The sequence below is a fragment of the Chiloscyllium plagiosum genome, chromosome 13 (assembly GCF_004010195.1).
Source record: "Chiloscyllium plagiosum isolate BGI_BamShark_2017 chromosome 13, ASM401019v2, whole genome shotgun sequence".
Taxonomy (NCBI): Eukaryota; Metazoa; Chordata; class Chondrichthyes; order Orectolobiformes; family Hemiscylliidae; genus Chiloscyllium; species Chiloscyllium plagiosum.
Window position 1 is genome coordinate 73,478,510 of NC_057722.1, and position 13,336 is coordinate 73,491,845.

The 13,336-nt window shown below is 41.5% G+C and overlaps 1 protein-coding gene across 1 annotated transcript in view; it reads left to right on the forward strand.

Moving 5' to 3' along the window:
- The first annotated feature begins 4,156 nt into the window (after window positions 1–4,156).
- LOC122555668 (succinate receptor 1-like) overlaps window positions 4,157–13,336 on the forward strand; it is a 17,494-nt gene continuing 8,314 nt past the window's right edge. The window contains exon 1 of the mRNA XM_043701664.1: window positions 4,157–4,179. The gene's annotated coding sequence lies outside the window, so the exon portion shown is untranslated. The remainder of the gene's footprint in view (window positions 4,180–13,336) is intronic.

Here is a 13,336-nt window from a genome sequence, read left to right on the forward strand (position 1 = left end):
CACAGAAAGCATTCTCTCTGGATGCATCATGGCTTGGTATGGCAACTGCTCTGCTCAGACCGTAAGAAACTATAAAAAGTTTGTGCACAGCCCAGACCATCACGCAAGCCAACCTTCCATCCATGGACTCCATCTACACATCTCATTGCCGCGGAAATGCTGCCAACATTATCAAAGACCTCTCCCACCCCAGTTGTGCTCTCTTCTAAAGTCTTTCATCAGGCAGAAATACAGAAGCTTACAAACATGAACCAACAGGTTCAACAGCAGCTTCTTCCTCGCTGTTATTAGACCATGAATAGACCTCTCTAACTTTGGGCTTATGCCCGAAATGTCGATTCTCCTGTTCCCTGGATGCTGCCTGACCTGCTGCGCTTTTCCAGCAACACATTTTCAGCTCTGATCTCCAGCATCTGCAGACCTCACTTTCTCCTCTCTAACTTCAAACCTCATATTGATCTTCCTTTTTTTGTGCACCTCCTATAACCTTGTGTGCCTCTATCTCTGTCTAAGCACTCCATGACCTGTATGTTCTTATATGTTATAATCTGCCTGTACTGCTCACAAAACAAAACTTTTCACTGTATTTAGGTCATATGACGACAATAAATGAAATCAAATCAATTCCTTTACTGGTCAAAAATGTATTAAGTCGGAGGGGATTTGAGGAAAAATGCAGAAGTGGGGATCCTGAAAAAGTGTGTATGTGGAATGCAGTGCTTGGCAGGATAGTTGTGGGGAAAAATCTCACAACCTTTCAAAGGTACTTGGATGAGCACTTGAAATGCCATAACATTCACAATTATGGGCCAAGTGCTGGGAAGTGGGGCATGCACAAATTTAATGTAGTTTTTAACGGTGCACATTCGATCAGCCAAAAGACCTCTTCAGTACTGGATGATTGTATGATTCTGTTATTCTCAGATTGTATGTCTCCATAGTAAACATGAAGATATGTTATATCCAGAAGGAGATTTTGACTGTGCCATTTCTGAATTTGAAACATTGGGTCTTTTGATTCTAAGATGTGAAAAGTTTTGGATGCTCATGGTTGTATTTTCTTATCTGCTTTCAAAGTAAAGAGAAAGATAAAGGTGAGTAAGACCAGTAGAATGTGTTAGAGAACTTTTCCTCTGTTCACTGCAATTCAGAGTTTATTGGCTGGGAATGAAATTCAAGACTATTTTTGTTCTGAAGGTAAAGGAATCAGCTGAGCTCTCTGCCAGCCACTTTTGCAAAAATCAAAACCATTTTTGGTAAAATATGGATTGCTTTTAGCCTGGGTGTCAGTTTCGTATCCACCAGATCCATTTCCTGGCAAAGCCTGTCCACCATCTACAAGTATAAGTCAAGTGGGTAATGGAATACTCCCCACTTGCCTAGATGGTGCAGCTCCAACAACACTGAAGCTTGACCCCATCCAGGACAATGCAGCTCACTTGATTGGTGCCACATCTACAGGTATCTACTCCCTCTACCACCAATGCTTCATAGCAGCAGTGTGTACCATCTACAAGATGCCCCGCAAAAATTCACCAAAGGTCTTCAGACAGCATCTTCAAAATCCACGACCACTTCCAACTAGAAGATCCAGGGAAGCAGATACATGGGAACACCACCATCTCCAAGTTCCCCTCCAAGCCACTCACCATTCTGACTTGGAAATATATCCTTCACTATCACTGGGTCAAAATCCTGGAATTCCCTCCCTAAGGGCATTGTGGGCTAACCTACAGCAGGTGGACTGCAGCGGTTCAAGAAGGCAGCTCACTACCACCTTCTCAAGGGCAACTAGGGACAGGCAATACATGCTGGCCCAGCCACTGATGCCCACATCCCACAAATTAAAAAAAAATCTTTCAAGAAAATCTGCTCAAGGCTGAAGAGGAATTTCCCATGGAAGGGGGAGAATCTGATGGTCAAGGTCATGTAGGTACTAAAGGTAGGCAGGATAATGGAACAGGTTCTGCATGGTCAATATGAGGAGCTAGGCATCAAAATAAAAAAACAATACTGAAGCCACCATCTTCTAAAGGGCAACTAGAGACAGACAATAAATGTTGATTAGCTAAAGATATCCACGTCCCATGAATGAATAAAAATAAGTGAAAAATTAAATCAACTCATTGGGATATTAAACTGGCTTCATATTCATCCTCTCAGGTTGATGAAAATGATTCAATGGCCATGTTAAAGACCAGTGGGGGATCTTTTCGGGTGTCCTGACAGTGTGACAGCCAACGCAAAAAAAAAGTTTTCATTCTTCCTTGCTTGTCTTTACAACAGCTGACTCTATTGCTTCCTTATTTTTGAATTAATGACAAAGGTTTCTATCCTGCATTTATTTTGTAAGAATTGTCCAAAGAACAATGGTAACAATCCAGAAAACAAATGTGGGAGAAGTGAAATATAAAGGGCACACCTTCAACAAGTGATCCACTATAGACTTATAAACCACAAAACAAAATGTCCCATTTGAGCAGAATAATAGGACTGGCTCTGGATCAACACCACACCAAACAGGAAATGGGAGCTTATTTTAAATCAGCACTTCTACAGGTGGCAACATAACCTAAAATCCTCAAACACAGATACCTATCTGGAAGGGTAAGTGTTTGTCTCTCATTTTGATCAAGTAATTAATTGTCAACTGTACACACCTTTCATTTTTATCAACATTTCTTGTAAGACTCGCTGGTTTATTTTTCAATATAGAACACAGAATATATGTGTTGCTGTTGCAAAGTAATGTTTTAGGTGGTCACTACAGACAGTAAGCTGGGGTTCTAAATGTGGTGCCAACTCTGTTACCAGGCATATTGTTGATGGGAATGGCACTTCATGAAATTCCTCATTATCACTCCATTTTTGTGAGATTGTGGTCTGCATGATAGATTTTTCTTCAATACAATTGGAGAATAGCCAACCAGAATTGGAGGCCAGAGAGCTTTGCGAATGACACCTTGCCAGGGTTGGAGGATGTGAACTATAGGGAGAGGCTGAACAGGCTGGGGCTGCTTTCTCTGGAGTGTCGGAGGCTGAGGGGTGACCTTATAGAGGTTTACAAAATCATGAGGGGCATGGAAGGGTTTGGAGGGATATGGGCCGGGTGCTGGCAGGTGGGACTAGATTGGGTTGGGATATCTGGTCGGCGTGGACAGGTTGAACCGAAGGGTCTGTTTCCGTGCTGTACATTTCTATGACTCTATGACTTTCAGGTTAGAAATAACACCTCAAATTCAAATGTTTATATTCTGTTTCCATGCCTGCTGACACCGATACCCCAATTACCGTCAGCGGAGTTAGGACTTTACGGTGAACTGATTAACCAAACTTTCCAGTGAAGGAAACAAAGCAAGTGATGAAACAATTAAAATGAATAGCAGATATATGTTTCAAGGAATTAGAAAGAGGATTTTTAAGGTTATTGATCAATTAATATGCTGGGACTAACTTTCCTGAGTGCAGTGTCCAGGACCACTTATTTCTACCTTAAACGTCTCACTGCCCTCCCTCAGTATCCTACTTCAATATTCTCCATTGAAGATGCTGCTTTGACAAATTATTTGGTGCCTCTTCTCACACGTCTTTGTGTGGCCTGGTGCCAGGATGTTACCTGATAGCATTTCTGTTTTGTTAAAGGTGCTTTTGGAATTGAAGTTGTTGTGTACCTCGCTGCTCAGCAGAGAAAAGGAATTACCTGTTGTTTGCAGAGCTCAGCAAACAAATTAACAAGAGTGCGCAGATGTGATTTGTTCGTAATTCCAGATAATATTTCAGCTTATGAACCATACAAAATGTTGGCAGATGGTTATTATTTGAGAGGGAGGATTTGAAGGGAATCAGTATTAGTAGGGAAACAATAATGGGGAAATTGATGAGCTTGAAAGCCAATAAAACCCCAGGCCCTAATAATCTACATCATAGAAAACCTCAAAATAGGGGATACATTGGTGGTTATTCTTCAAGATTCAATAGAATCTGGAACAGTTCCTACACGTTGGAAAGTAACTTTTGCAACTCCTTGATTTAAGAAAGAAGACAGAGAGAAAACAAGGAATTGTAGACCAGTCAGCCTGACCTCAGTGGTGGGGGAAATGTTAGAGTCAATTGTAAAATAAGTAATAGTTGATCTTTTGGAAAACAGTGGCTGGATTGGAGATAGTCAGCTTGAAAAAGGTAATCATGCTTGACAAATCTACTGGAACTCTTTGAGGATCTAACTAGTAGAGTTAATAAGGGGAAATCAGCAGATGTGCTTTATTTGGGCTTCCCGAAGGCTTTCAACAAAGGCCCACATTAGAAATTAAAGTGTGAAATTAAAAACACGTGGAGAATTGAGATGGATAGAAAATGGATCAGCAGACAGGAAACAAAGGTGTGGAATAAACTGGTCGTTTCTGACTGGCAGGCAATGACTCGTGGGGTATCACAGGGAATGGTGCTTGGATACCAGTTACTCGCAATATACTTTACTGATTTAGACGAGGGAATTAACTTGCAGATGACTGGGTGAGACTGTGAGCTGTGAGGAAGATGAAGCGATGCTTCAATGTGCTTGGACAGGCTGAGTGAGTTGGCAAATGCATGGCAGATGCAGTATAAGAAAGATGAATGTGAAATTACACACTTTGGTGGCAAAATCAGAAAGTCAAGATTATCATCTGAATGGAAGAAAGTAATCAGGGCAGCATGGTGGCGCAGGGGGGTGGTACAGTGGCTCAGTGGTTGGCACTGCTGCCTCACAGCGTCAGGGACTAGGGTTCGATTCCTGCTGGATTAGATTAGATTCCCTACAGTGTGGAAACAGGCCCTTCGGCCCAACAAGTCCACACCAACCCTCCAAAGAGTAACCCAACCAGACCCATTTCCCTGTGATTAATGCACCGAACACTATGGACAATTTAGCATGGCCAATTTACCTGACCTGCACATCTTTGGAGGAAACCAGAGCACCCAGACATGGGGCCACCCTCTTTGTGGACGAAGAAAAGAACGAAGAAAATTTACAGCCCAGGAACAGGCCCTTCAGCCCTCCAAGCCTGAGCCGATCCAAATGTACTGTCTAAACCTGTCGGTCAATTCCTAAGCATCTGTATTCCTCTACTCCCCACCTACTCATGCATTTATCCAGACGCATTTTAAATGAAGTTTGCAAATTCTCCTTGCATCTGTGTGGGTTTTCTCCCACAGTCCAAAGGTGTACTTTTTAGGTAGATTGGCTATGTTAAATTATTCAAGTGTCCAGGAATGTGCAGATGGGTTGGACATGGGAAATACAGGGATACATGGGATGGGTCAGGGTAGGATGCTCTTCGGAGGGTCAGTGTGGATTCGATGGGCCAAATGGCCTCCTTCCACACTGTAGGTGTCCTATTTTATTAATGAGCAGGTGCAGCAGCCAGTAAGAGAAGACAAGCTGTATATTGACCTTCATAGTGAGAAGATTCAAGGACGGGAGAAAGGATGTCATGCTACAATTATATCCTGACTTGGTGAGACCACAGCTGGAATATTGCGTGCAGTTTTGTTCTCCTTATCCGAGGAAGAATCTTTTTGCTGTAGAGACAATGCAGTGAAGGTTTGTCAAAGTAATTCCTTGAGAGACTGACCCATGAGGAGAGGTTGAATTCAGAAGGATGAGGGGGACTCTCATAGAAGCCTATAAAAATCTAACTGGACTAATCACGGTAGATCCAAAATGGACATTCCGAATGGTTGGGAGTCCAGACCTAGGTGTCACAATCTAAGGATAATGGGTAAATAATTTAGGACTGAGATGAGGAGAAATTTGTTTATCCAGAATTTGGCGAGCCTGTGGAATTCACCATCACAGAAAGCAGTCAAGGCCAAAACATTGTATGATTTCAAAAAAGGGTTGGATATAAAACTTGGGAATAAAGGGGTCAAAGGATATTCTGGAAAAGTGGGAACAGGATAGAGTTGGATGAGCAGCCATGTTCATAATGAATGACAAAGCAAGAGCAAATAGCCTACTCCTGTGTTTCTATGACACACCTTCAGCCTTTCTTGAGCAATTTCCGAGTAACATCCCTGTGATAATAATGTGGTTATGCTTGTTTGGGAAATGTGATTAAGTATACCATGGTTAACGGTGTACACTTTCGCTGGCTGATCAAACCTGTTTGATGAACCGCATTGTTTTTAATTATCCAAGAATATAAGTTGCATAATTTATATTCCTGCTAAATTGGAGGAGTGCAATATAAGGTCTCCAATGCTTTTTATAGATTCACCGTTCATAACCTTAGGACTTAACACAGTTTCAACTTAACCGAAAAGCATCATAAAACCTGCAATATAATATCATATGCTCACAAAGATTCTCTGCTGCTGTTGTTAACTTTGTTGTGTGAGCATGTTTTATCAATAATTTCACATGATTCGCAATGAGCTTGTACAATATCCCAGTGTGAACATGAAAAGAATGGTTTGCCCTTCCATGGTCTGCTCTTGGTGAATCCGAGAATCATAGAGAACCATGGAGCTACAATAGAACCATCTAACATAGAAGGGAACCATTTGGCCTATCAGAATTGTGCCAGCTCTTTTAAAGAGTTCCAACTTGGCCAACGCTCCATTGTTTTTTCCCTCTTAGTCCAACATACTATTTTCCTTTTCAATTTATCCAATTTCCTTCTGAAAGTCATTAACAAGTTTGGCACCAATCAACTTTTCAGATCAAAGCAACTAGATCACAATCGTTGATCATAGTGTGACCCTGACTACTGTCTTATGTTGTCTCTGGTTCCTTTGCAACTCATTTTAAATCTGTGACTGATAGTTATAGCATATTCTGCCATTGAAAACCACTCTTCCTTTCAAGATGTCGAACATTTCTTCTCTGTGTAGAACCTCAGGTCTCACTGTTCCTGAGCCATGATAAAATTGGAGCATTCCATTGATATTACCTCTCCATACTTCTCCTCCAAAAACAATTTGTTTTGCACTCTATGTTAGATAATTTGGGACATGGGTCCCTTCATTTCTGAAGTTTATTTATATCCACCTAATGTCTGTTAGCATCTTCCTCATAGTTCACCACATTTTGAAGTTTTCTAACTTTAAAGTCATGTCTTCCATCCAAGTCCGGGTTATTAACATACAGCAAAAGAGCGGTAGGCACTACACTGGTTCTGAAAGGGCACGTCTCCATGTTTTGAATCTAACCTGAAGAAGAACCATTCACCACAGCTCTCTGCATCTTAGACCCAAAACAAATTCATATCCATCCACCCATTCCCCCTTTCATCCCATGGCCTCTATTGTGGGCAAATCATCATAATTTACTTTTAATTCAGCTACTTATTAAGAAATCTCACAGGTGATCAAGTTCTAAAACAATAATTCAAACATTATTGCATGTAGCAACCAAACAAAAGACTCCTCAAGTAAGTCTGTAACCTAATTTAGCTATTACCCAATTAATGGTGAAATCTGGCCAAGACTTCAACCAATGATGGTCTGTTGTTGCAGGTGGAGTCTTCAGAGTTTGATTCTTGTGCAGTATTGTTCTTCAAAGTTCTGCTGTGAGTACTTCTGGTAGCACAGTGGTTAGCACTGCTGCCTCACAGTGCCAGAGGCCTGTGTTCAATTCCTGCCTCAGACAACTGTCTGTGTGGAGTTTGCATGTTCTCCCTGTGTCTGCGTGGGTTTCCTCTGGGTGCTCCGGTTTCCTCCCACAGTCCAAAAATGTGCAGGTTAGGTGAATTGGCCATGCTAAGTTGTCAGTAGTGTTAGGTGAAGGGGTAAATGTAGAAGGGTGGGTTGCTCTTCGAAGGTCAATGTGGACTTGTTGGGTCGAATGGCCTGCTTCCACACTGTAAGTAATCTAATCTACACATTTTGGATGTATTGATGATTTTTTTTTTAAAGTACTTTCCTCCAAATTGCTGCAAGTCTGCAGCTTGTTCTTATCAAAAGTAATTTCTTGTGTCTTGTTAAATTTGGCTTTGACTGTCTGGTCGAACACACAACTTTCCTGCGATGAACTCTTTACATTCTTCAGCAGGGCAATCAGTTGTTCTTATGGCATAAAAAAAGTCTACTTTATCAAGGCAGCTGTTAAAGCAGTTTTGCTCATTCCCTCTTTTGCTAATTGCTTTCTATTCCTGTATATGTCTGTCTTTGTTTTTAGTAGTTTTTGCATGTAGCAGTTTAACTTTTGTTGATTCATTCAGTCCATGAACTGTTATTAAAGTTCTAAAGTTTATAATATCACACCAACAACATTGAAGATTACTGCCTCTAAGTGTTCCCTCACCACTGACAATCAGCTGATGAGTCTTTGTTTGCTGGTTTACAGAGGTGTAAGATATTCACTGTTTTCTGGTTCCTTGGTGCTACCCCCATTGTTAAAAGATGTTTGTGACCCTAGCCCCAGCAGTTTCTGCCCCTACATCCCATAGCAACTTAAATATAAGCATTCAGAATGAATTACTTTTCTAATCTGAGTGTTGGCAACCTTATAAATATCTCATCATTTTACTCTGGACTGGTGGAAGAAAAGAGGCCAGAGGTGACAGGAAAATACAGAAGATCACAAAAATCTGGAGCTGTTGTCCCATAAGGAAGACTGGAGATTGGGTCCAATTTTCGCTTTAAGCTTGAAAGCAAGAGATTTCGGTAAGAACATTGAACAAAAGTGAATAAATGGAGTTATGGTATGTTGCTTTATGTTTTTTCATGGCATGGGGTACCCCTAGTATTTGCTTCCCACCCTTATTTACCATTGATGTGAATGACTTGCTCAGCTAATTCTTAGGGCAAATAAGAGTTAATCCATATTGCTGTGAATCAAATACCACACACAGGACCAGATCAGGTCAGGATTCTTTGGGTTTTTAATGAACCTGATGGGCTTTTACATAGTCTCATGGACATTGTTACTGAGACTAGCTTTCAATTCCAGATTTGATCAACCTTCAAGATTCAGTTTAGATTAGATGATTAGATTCCCTACAGTGCAGAAACAGGAACTCAGCCCAACAAGTCGGCACTGACCCTCCGAAGAGTAACCCATCCAGGCCCATTCCCCTCTGACTAATGCACCCAACAGTATGGGCAATTTAGCATGCCAATCCACCTAACCTGCACATCTTTGGAACACCCAGAGGAAACCCACGCAGACATGGGGACAATGTGCAAACTCAACACAGACAGTCGCCTGAGGCTGGAATCGAACCTGGGACCCTGGTGCTGTGAGGCAGCAGTGCTAACCACTGAGCCACCGTGTCACCCAAAAGTAAAGAATATTCTGCCACATCATGGTGGTATTTAGAAGGTTTTGTACTGTGGCAACTCATCAAGACTCATCCAACGGTACCTTCCAAATCATGATCACTATCAACTAAACTGACACAGATAACAGATACATGGGAAAACCACCACTTACATGATCTCCCCCCAAACCATTCACCATCCTGACTTGGAACCCTATCATTGTTCCTTCCGTATCACTCGGTCGAAATTCTAGAACTCCCTCTCTAATAGACAATGTGGATGTATGTACGCTATGGGTTCAGCACTGGTTCAAGAAGGCAGCTCACTGTCACCTCCTCGAGAGCAATTAGATTTGGGTGATAAATGCTAACCCAGCCAATGAAGCCCACGTCGCATGAAAAGTTTTTATCTTAAAAAAAATTCAGCTCACTCAGCCTGTCAATTTTTTCTTTAAGCATACAATTTACATATTCATAGGTTCATTCTTGTATCACAACCACCAGCTATCTTCACAGTATAGACAAGGAGCACAGCAAATTTATCTTGATTGTTTAGCATCCTTTCAGTTTTTCAAAGTTCCAACCCGAAAGATAACAGCAACGAAGCTTTATTTTTAAAAAAATGTTATTTTATAACGCAACTATTTCTGAAAGCTAGCAAAAAATGCTATCGTTTTTACACACTAGACAGGCGGGAGGCTGGACAAACACAGTAAGCCAGGCAGACACTAGTCCTGAAGAAGGGTTACACTCAGATTTTCAGCTTCTCCACTTCCAGCCTCCTGCCTGCCTATTTTGGATTCCAGCATCTGCACTTTTTTTTGTCTCTAACATAGTTTTTATGTACAACAGAGATACAAAGAGAAGAAGCACAGGCTCTATCATGAGAGAAAAAAGAATTGCCAAATTAATAGGACTGAAGACAGACAAGTCACCGGGATCTGGTGGCTTACTTCCAGTGTGCTCAAGGAAGTGGGAATAGAGACAGTGGAGGCACAGTCAAAAATTCCAGACTAACAGTATTCCAGAGAGTTCCAGAAGTTTGGAAAGTCACTAACATAACGCCCCTGTTCAAGAACGGAATGAGACAGAAAGCAGAAGTCCATAGGTCAGTCTGTCTTTGGGAAAATGTTAGATTCCATTAGTGAGGTAAACAAAAAGCAAGATTCTTAGGAACGTTTAAAATAATCAAACAAAATTAACATGATTTTGTGAAAGGGAGGTACTGTTTGACAAATTTACTAGAGATCTTTGAGCATGTGACAAGCAGCAAAGGGGAACCAACAGAAGGAGGGTGTTTGGATTTCCAGAAAGCATTTGATAAGGAACAAGAACAGAAATTGCTGGAAAAGCTCAGCAGGTCTTTCAGCAAGTGAAGAGAAATCAGAATTAATGTTTTGGAGTCGAGTGACTCTTCGTCAGAACTGCTGTCCACAGGTGCTGAGCTTTTCCAGCAATTTCTGTTTTTGTTTCTGATTTACAGCATTCACCGTTCTTTCGGTTTTTATTTAGGCATTTGATAAGGCATCGTGTAACAGGTTATGGCACAAGACAGGAACTCAACAGGATAATACATTGAGAATTGTTCAGTTCACAGAAGAAAGAAACACAGAAATTGCCCAAGCCTCAATGATTTGCTATCTACATTAATGGAGCAGGAGAATCGACGTTTCGGGCATAAGCCCTTCTTCAGGCTTATGCCCAAAAGTCGATTCTCCTGCTCCTTGGATGCTGCCAGACCTGCTGCGCTTTTCCAGCAACACATTTTTCAGCTCTGATCTCCAGCATCTGCAGTACTCACTTTCTCCTATCTACATTAATGACCTAGAGGACAGGGCAGAGAGTAATAGATGCAAATTTGTGAATGATAATAAGAGGGCATACTATTCTTCAAATAATTTTAAAAATAAACTGGGCAGGAATCTGGATGTCCTTGCGCATAAAACACAAAAGCTTTTCATGTAGGTAAAGGAACAGTAAAGAAGGTAAATGGTATTTTATCATTCATTGATGTTGGGTTAGAGTTTAAAGATAAGGAAGTTGTGTTACAACTGCACAAGGTGTGAGTGAGGTGACACCTGGAGGACATGTCCAGCTTTGGTCCTCATTTTTGTCAAGGATATACTGGCATTGGAGGCAGTTCAAAGCAGATCGACTAGGCAGATTCCTGGGATGAAGGGATTGATTTACCGATAGCAGTTCAACAAGTTAGACTTTTATTCATTAGAGTTTAAAAGAGTGAGGGATGGTCTTTTTGCAACATACAAGATTCTGAAGGAGTTTCACTGGGTAGATGTTGAGAAGATGTATCCACATTCGAGGGAATCTCAAACTCGGGGACATAGTTACAGAATAAGGGACGCTCGCTTAATCCTGAGACGCAAAGGAATTCTTTTGTCCCAAAGGGTAGGGAATGTTTGGAATTTTCTATTCCCAAGATTGTGGAGGCTAGATCACTAATGTTTAAAGAGGACTTGATGGATTATTGAAGCATCGGAAGTTGAGGGCAATGAGATCCTGGCACGGAAGACGTGTGAGGCATTGGAAGGATCAACCATAATCTCGATAAATGTGAGGGCCAGTTTGAGGGGCTGAAAGGCCTACTTCTGGAGTGACGGAAGATATTTGTTATACTTTTGATACAGGCGGGGGGGGGGGGGGGGCAAGGGGACTGATGGTGTAGAGGCAGAGGTGTCATTAATGGCAGTGAAAGAGAAAAAGATATACAATTTGGGCGTAAATTAAAATGTGAAGCTGAGAGAATGTGTCTGCTTTCATATATTAAAAAAATTCCAACACCCTTCAGTTCTGAAGAAGTCATACCAGACTCAAAACTCTTTTCCTCTCTCCGTAGATGCTGCAAGACCTGCTGAGTTTCTCCAGCTTTCTCTGTGTTTATTTCAAAGTTAAGTTTATCTGATGCAGCAGCCTGATGCTCTATTGCAAAATTGTTCACACACAGGAGGATTCAGAAAGATAGCAAATTAGATTACTTTACAGTGTGGAAGCAGGCCCTTCGGCCCAACAGGTCCACACCGACCCTCCGAAAAGTGACCCACCCAGACCAATTCCCCTACATTTACCCCTCCACCTAACACTACAGGCAATTTAGACCATAAGACCATAAGACATAGGAGTGGAAGTAAGGCCATTCGGCCCATCGAGTCCACTCCGCCATTCAATCATGGCTGATGCGCATTTCAGCTCCACTTACCAGCGTTCTCCCCGTAGCCCTTAATTCCTCTAGACAACAAGAATCTATCAATCTCGGCGTGACTTTCACCATATATTTGCACAAACTGAAATCTGAAACAACTCCAAGGTTTATTTCCTTCTCCAATTTTCTCATCCATACCCACGTGCTGCCCTTGTAGGTTCTGTAGTCAGGTGTCTGATCAGACTTCATAAATGTCAGGGTTAGACAATGTTTTCAGTCTCTGTTTTCAACTCCATAATTGATGGTATAGTCTTCAGGTTTGCAGATTGATTTGCAACTCAGTGTTGTTATCACAGAAACCTCTGCTTGTCTCTGCTGCATGACATGATGCTGATAGCTGCACTGTACTGGAGTACAATTAGTATACCATCTTGCATGCTCCATTAACTGAACACTATCTGCAATTGAAAATTTTTATCTCTTGATGAGGTGCTACCCTGCTGTCAGAATAAATGGGAAAGCACTGATGATATCAGTACAGGAATGAGGAATGTGACACATTCTCCCACTAACCTCTGCGTTAGAATTGCTTGATAATAATTGGCAGTTATGATTGTACAACAGGGGATTGTGACAGAAGAAATCATTTAGCTCACTGTATCTGATTGCACTTAAGTTATCAATGCCATAAATATTACCACACCTTGACATATCACATTTAATTATAGAGTCATAGAGATGTACAGCATGGAAACAAACCCTTCGGTCCAACCCGTCCATGCCGACCAGATATCCCAATCCAATCTAGTCCCACCTGCCAGCACACGGCCCATATCCCTCCAAACCTCTCCTATTCATACACCCATCCAAATGCCTCTTAAATGTTGTAATTGTACCAGCCTCCACCACATCCTCTGGCAGCTCATTCCATACAAGT